Source organism: Fundulus heteroclitus, chromosome 7 (assembly GCF_011125445.2).
Source record: "Fundulus heteroclitus isolate FHET01 chromosome 7, MU-UCD_Fhet_4.1, whole genome shotgun sequence".
In the NCBI taxonomy this organism is placed as follows: domain Eukaryota; kingdom Metazoa; phylum Chordata; class Actinopteri; order Cyprinodontiformes; family Fundulidae; genus Fundulus; species Fundulus heteroclitus.
Window position 1 is genome coordinate 10705735 of NC_046367.1, and position 7332 is coordinate 10713066.

Sequence of the window (7332 nt, forward strand, 5' to 3'; positions counted from 1 at the left end):
GTAGACAATGAGTTTCTTCAGTCTGAATTTCCGCTTTAGCTCCATTTTAATCTAAAAAACTCACACAGAAGGAATAGATAATTAGAAGAATTTATTGATACAATATTTTAAAACTTTGGCGCTCAGACCTCGGCAGGAAACATTCACACTTAATTATAGTTCAATATGCATAAGCAGGCGTATGAGAATAGGGATGTCCACCCCCCAAAAAATTGCAGAGGTTGAGCCCAGTGCGTCTGTATGCCCAGAAAGCAGAGAAATTTGAATTGTTAACTAAGGACAGAGAACAGCCAGATAGGCCGTTGCCACGAAGGCTTAACAAAACAGGGCCGTTGCCACGAAGGCTTACCTCCCCCCACACACATACAGACACCCTTCAGACATGGTTTGTAAAAAACAGTTCACAGTCCACCAACTTAGGTTTAAATTATGTCAGTCTTCAGTAAATTATTTTTCTGTGCACAAGGAAACTAAAAAGTCTGTTTAATCCTTAATGATAACATATCAGCCTAATACAGAAAATAGAGTGAAAGATCTAGTCTAAAGAACACATAAATGCCACAATTAGTAACTTCAATGTATTGTATCCCTACCCAGACATTAAAAGACATTTGTATTGCACATTAGTTGTCTGTTGACAACCTAGTCTGTATGTACACCACTGTATAACGAGTACTAGACAAAAAATCCAAAAACAAAGACAAGCCAATACTTTTTTAACAGTGGATCTCTGTTGACACACAATATTCAGTACATGGGATTCTACTTACTGGTCAAGTGCAAGTTTAACACTCCCCTCAACATGGGCCCTTGCTATGGTGGTGCCGCTGGCGGGGCCCCCTTCACCGGTTGGGCTTTCGGGGAGCGGGGGTGCCTATTGGGGTCAGTTGGGGAGCTGGCTCCCTGGGACTGCTGTAGGCTCCCCAGTTCTTTTCTCCCCATCCCCGGACTCCTCCCTCTGGCTGCTCCATCACGTTTTTATCATGCATTTTAGACACTTCCACTAAAAACATTTTCACAATGCACATTCATGTAGGCCATGGTATGGGTGGGGGTGGGGGTGAAGACATGTTGTGTGAGCCTCGCCTCGGATGGCTCCCTTCACCCCCTCTCCCATTTAGACATTGATGGTTCTGGGCAGTTGCTTGGAGGGGGTGCGCCGGCACCAGCTACCTTCCGGAGGGGGGGTGAACAGGCACCCCATTCGGTGCTCCCAGTTTTAATCACACTTGAGAACAACATGCAACAACACAACATCTGAGCGGGCGTAGGGAGGATCGGAAAAGTGAAAGATTTTGGGTTAGAACACCTTACCGTAATGTTTGGCATTACAGAAAGTTAATGAAAAAAACTAAAACTTACAAACCATTGAAGGAAATATTTCTAAAATATATTGGAGGAATTTTATAAACATGGCAAAACAGTTGTCATAAGTTTGTTCACTTATCTGTAGTGGGCACTTCAGCTAGTTTTTCGGAGCTTTTATGCTGTTTTGATATAAACAGCATAAAAGACTAGCATAAGTGCCCACTTTTATGCTGTTTATATCAATATTGTAATTATATTGTATAGAAATAAAGAATTATATTGTGTTATATTATTTTTGGCCATATTATCGAGCTGTATTGCAAAAATAAGAGAATTTGGAAAAACCTTTAGGAAATAGGAAAAAAATACAGAAAGACATAAATACAAAATTGTAATTCAAATTCAATTCAACTCAAATTCAAAAATACTTTATTTATCCCAAAGGTTAAATGAATAATACTTCAGGATCAGGACACTTCATGAAAGTGGAAGCTGCTTCAACCTCATCCTCAATAACAGTTATTGACTGCCTGCAAAAATAACAAAACAGATTTACATTTAAAAAAAAGTATTTGGTCCTTGTGTCTGTTACTAAAGTGAACCCAATACACACTTACTGTTGCACAGGTGACATATGGTGCTGAAAAGGTAGGAAAAAAATAATGAAAGTATTTTAGAAAAGTTATTATCAGGACAGTACAGGCATTTTTAAATGTTTGTTTTACAAACATTAACTGACCTGCAAAGACTGTTGGATAGCCATGGCTAGGTCCTCATCCATGTCCTCTCTGTGAAACCCCCACCCGCAAAACAGCATGGGTCATTAGGAAAATTACAGTTTAACATAAATGCGTTCTTTAAGATATTGATATGAGCATGGGCCATTCATTTCTTGATTCCTCTTGCGTACTGTAGAAAGAAGATAACCAAAGAAAAATTAAATGAGTCAGTTAAATTTTGTTACTCTACTGGACAGTTTATCATTTGCAAATAATTAGTTTGCACAGTTACCAGTTATCTTCCAATGTCTGATGTAATGCTCTATGTTTTTGAAAAATTAATTGTCATTTTTACCACTCCTGGATATGGTCAGCCAAGTCACAAAGGGGGGTTAAGGACTGGCAGGTGAGACACCTTTCCATCACTTTTGGGGCCTAAGCACATTATATATATATATATATATATATATATATATATATATATATATATATATATATATATATATATATATATATATATATATATGAAAAGTTGAATGTCCATACAATATAAAACAGGCACACGTTTTGGTAATGGTTGAAACCTACATCATCTACTGGCGGAGGCATCAGAGTAAGGCTTTGTTGGAGGGGAATTATGTACAAGGGAGCCCTTGTTGAAGCCGACCGTACATAGTTCAGGCTGTATCCCAATGGTGGTATGGGAAGCTCTTCTAACATCTCTCCCCTGCTGCCACGGGTCAGGACAAACCCACCAGCATCTCTAAGAGGGGGGAATGCAGAGAGGAGATGCTCGCTGAAGAAAGAATGGTCTCCTTCATTGTGTGGGAAAAATACTTTTTTTCCCCCCCAGTCCACAAGCTGAGTAGTAGCGAGACTCCTCAATTGTGGGCACAACATTTGATTGTGTCTCAGGCAAACAAATGAAGGTATGTGACCAAGGGGTCTCCCGCTTCCTCTTCCTAACCCCACTGGTGACTCCTCCTTGACGAGGCCGAAACAGCCTTGACAAGTGGGCCTGAACGTTGTCAGTATGGGGCTGATAAACAGTGTGCCGAGGTGGAACAGCTTGGAAGTGAGAAGCTGGGGCAGGTGGACTATGGCAAGATGGACCAGGCATGGTGTGGCTTTATTCAGCGGGCGGGGTGTTACAGGGTGATGCAAGCTGCAGCCGTAACACAGGTGGCATTTGGGAGTAAACTCTCTGGAACACAGTGGGAGAATGCTGGACTACTGTTGTTGTAGCTGGTAAGCTGGACTGTGATGGAGCAGATGGAGTGTGTTCCATTCAGTCCAGCAGCAAAGCTGTAGTGCGCTGCATTTACTGAAGCATTTCTCGCACTTCTTCAGGACTATTAAAGAAAGATATTTAGTCAATGGAGCAGTATTACATCTTAGAAGTCTGTCAACAATCTATAAACTGTATATTTAGGCCCGAGCAGCGAAGCGCTGCGAAGGCCTATTGTATCTGTAGTGTTAATTATTATTAGGCCCGAGCAGCTAAGCGCTGCGAAGGCCTATTGTAACTGCAGATTTTATTATTATTATTAGGCCCGAGCAGCTAAGCGCTGCGAAGGCCTATTGTAACTGCAGATTTTATTATTATTATTATTATTAGGCCCGAGCAGCTAAGCGCTGCGAAGGCCTATTGTAACTGCAGATTTTATTATTATTATTATTATTATTATTAGGCCCGAGCAGCTAAGCGCTGCGAAGGCCTATTGTAACTGCAGATTTTATTATTATTATTATTATTATTTATTCTTGGGACTTTTGAAACTGCTTTTTGGAGGCCTAAACATGCATGAAAACTCACCAAACTTTGCCCAAAATTGTCCCCCGTGAGAAATCGCATGATTTTAGTGTAATTGAAAGCGGGCGTGGCAAACCCGCTCAACAGCGCCAACTAGAGTGAGTTGGGCCAAACCGTAACACGTAGAAAGCTGAAATTTTTTACCTAGGTAGCTTTCCTAAAGTTATGAAAAAAAGTCTATTGTGGGTATGCTCTAAAACCCACAGGAAGCCTGCCATTTTGGGTCAAAGGGTAAAATATTGACGGTTTTTGCCTCGAACTTTAACGAACTAGTCCTAGGCATTTTAAGCTATCACTTTCAAATTTTTTCAGCATGGAGATGAGACCTTGAGGGTTAAAAGTTATCAAAGGTTTTATGAAATATGCATATTTGCCTGAGCTGTCACATTGCAAAAATCAGGTTTGTGGAAAACCATTAAAAACGCATTAAATCAGTAAGCCCCAAGCCATGCTTTGTCTGAGAATTATGAAACTTGGTAAGCAGATGTAACTTCTCAGTCCCTACAAAAAAGTCTCTTGGACCAATTGTGTAAACCCTAAAGAAAGTCAATTAATTTTCATCAAAGATGTCATTTTGTCATAAAAACGGGTATTATTTTTGACCACAAGATGGCAGCATAATACTTTGAACCTCTGATTTACCCATGTCTATTCTTAATCACTCTTACTTTTATTTATCGACTCTTTAGCTTTCTTATCAGCCATTTAATTACCTTTCACTCCTATATGTGCAGGAACCCAAAGAAACACAGCTGATAACCCCATCATCTGAATATGATATAATATTTGTTGAATTACTAATAAGATATCTGGACGGCTTTCTGAATGATTTCTTTTTAAACTGATCAATGATGAACTTGAATCTGAACATATGACAGCTCTTAATGGTCTCACTTCCTCAATCCATTCTACAGCACCTAATAATGCAATCATTTCTGCCGTATAAACAGATATTCCTTCATTTAATTTCTTCCCTATATGCAGTTTAAACTCTGGAATTATTACACCTACTCCAGTTTGTCCTAATTGATTTTTTTGATTCATCCGTATACATTTTTACATAATTATAAAACTGTTCTATATATTCCTCCACTATTAAAGAATTACATATATACATTTTATCTCTATTTTTCTTTTCCAATATTGTTAAATCTACTATTGTTTCAGGTAAAATCCATGGTGGTGTTATTGATAATGGTACTGTTGGACTAATATTTCAATGATTTAATCCTAATTCTCTTGCTTTCTGAATAATTGTCCAACCAAATGACTTATTATGAACCTTCTTTTTCACTGCAGGAATGTAAAAGTCAATTAATTTTCATCAAAGATGTCATTTTGTCATAAAAACAGGTATTATTTTTGACCACAAAATGGCAGCATAATACTTTGAACCTCTGATTTACCCATGTCTATTCTTAATCACTCTTACTTTTATTTATCGACTCTTTAGCTTTCTTATCAGCCATTTAATTACCTTTCACTCCTATATGTGCAGGAACCCAAAGAAACACAGCTGATAACCCCATCATCTGAATATGATATAATATTTGTTGAATTACTAATAAGATATCTGGACGGCTTTCTGAATGATTTCTTTTTAAACTGATCAATGATGAACTTGAATCTGAACATATGACAGCTCTTAATGGTCTCACCTCCTCAATCCATTCTACAGCACCTAATAATGCAATCATTTCTGCCGTATAAACAGATATTCCTTCATTTAATTTCTTCCCTATATGCAGTTTAAACTCTGGAATTATTACACCTACTCCAGTTTGTCCTAATTGATTTTTTTGATTCATCCGTATACATTTTTACATAATTATAAAACTGTTCTATATATTCCTCCACTATTAAAGAATTACATATATACATTTTATCTCTATTTTTCTTTTCCAATATTGTTAAATCTACTATTGTTTCAGGTAAGATCCATGGTGGTGTTATTGATAATGGTACTGTTGGACTAATATTTCAATGATTTAATCCTAATTCTCTTGCTTTCTGAATAATTGTCCAACCAAATGACTTATTGTGAACCTTCTTTTTCACTGCAGGAATGTAAAAGTCAATTAATTTTCATCAAAGATGTCATTTTGTCATAAAAACGGGTATTATTTTTGACCACAAGATGGCAGCATAATACTTTGAACCTCTGATTTACCCATGTCTATTCTTAATCACTCTTACTTTTATTTATCGACTCTTTAGCTTTCTTATCAGCCATTTAATTACCTTTCACTCCTATATGTGCAGGAACCCAAAGAAACACAGCTGATAACCCCATCATCTGAATATGATATAATATTTGTTGAATTACTAATAGGATATCTGGACGGCTTTCTGAATGATTTCTTTTTAAACTGATCAATGATGAACTTGAATCTGAACATATGACAGCTCTTAATGGTCTCACTTCCTCAATCCATTCTACAGCACCTAATAATGCAATCATTTAGTAAATTAGCCCAATAGTTTAGAGATAACTGAATTCTTCTCAATGTCGGGAAGTCTGAACAACAACTCTTAATGCATCACGTGACTTTTGGCACAAATTTACCGCAGCGTGGGTGGGATTGTTTCTTAGTCGAGCAGAGGCTGTTTTGTGTGTGCAGAGACCATTTTGTACTGGAGGAAAACTTATAAATGATATTTTGAGTGCAAGGTTGGCGGACAGTTTGCAAAACAATTTCTTTTGTGTGAAACACATCTTTTTGTGTGCAAAACAAGTTTTATTTGTGTGCAACACCTTTTCTGTTTACAACCTTTTGGCAGGAAACTATCTCCATAACTCTTGCTGCAGCATTTTGGATCAGCTGAAGACTTTGAACTGCATTTCAACCAGTAAACTAATGTTTAAACCAGGGGTGTCAAACGTACGGCCCGCCAAACGATTTGGTCCGGCCCGGTGGCCAAATGCAATATCATTATTCAACGGCTGTATCTCCTTGCTGCATCAACCGATCTGCACCTGATTTCACTGCCGAACGGGTTCGTGTGAATTGCCCGGTGGACGTGCGCGTAAAATGCGTGACAGCTTCTGCGGTGGCTGGCGGCAGGCGGTGCGCGTACCCCAGCGGTGCTTGGCTGCGAGGGCCGCTCATCGCCGCTTGCGGCTTTAATTATTATTATTATTTATTCTTGGGACTTTTGAAACGGCTTTTTGGAGGCCTAAACATGCATGAAAACTCACCAAACTTTACCCAAAATTGTCCCCCGTGAGAAATCGCATGATTTTAGTGTAATTGAAAGCGGGCGTGGCAAACCCGCTCAACAGCGCCAACTAGAGTGAGTTGGGCCAAACCGTAACACGTAGAAAGCTGAAATTTTTTACCTAGGTAGCTTTCTTAAAGTTATGAAAAAAAGTCTATTGTGGGTATGCTCTAAAACCCACAGGAAGCCTGCCATTTTGGGTCAAAGGGTAAAATATTGACGGTTTTTGCCTCGAACTTTAACGAACTAGTCCTAGGCATTTTAAGCTATCAC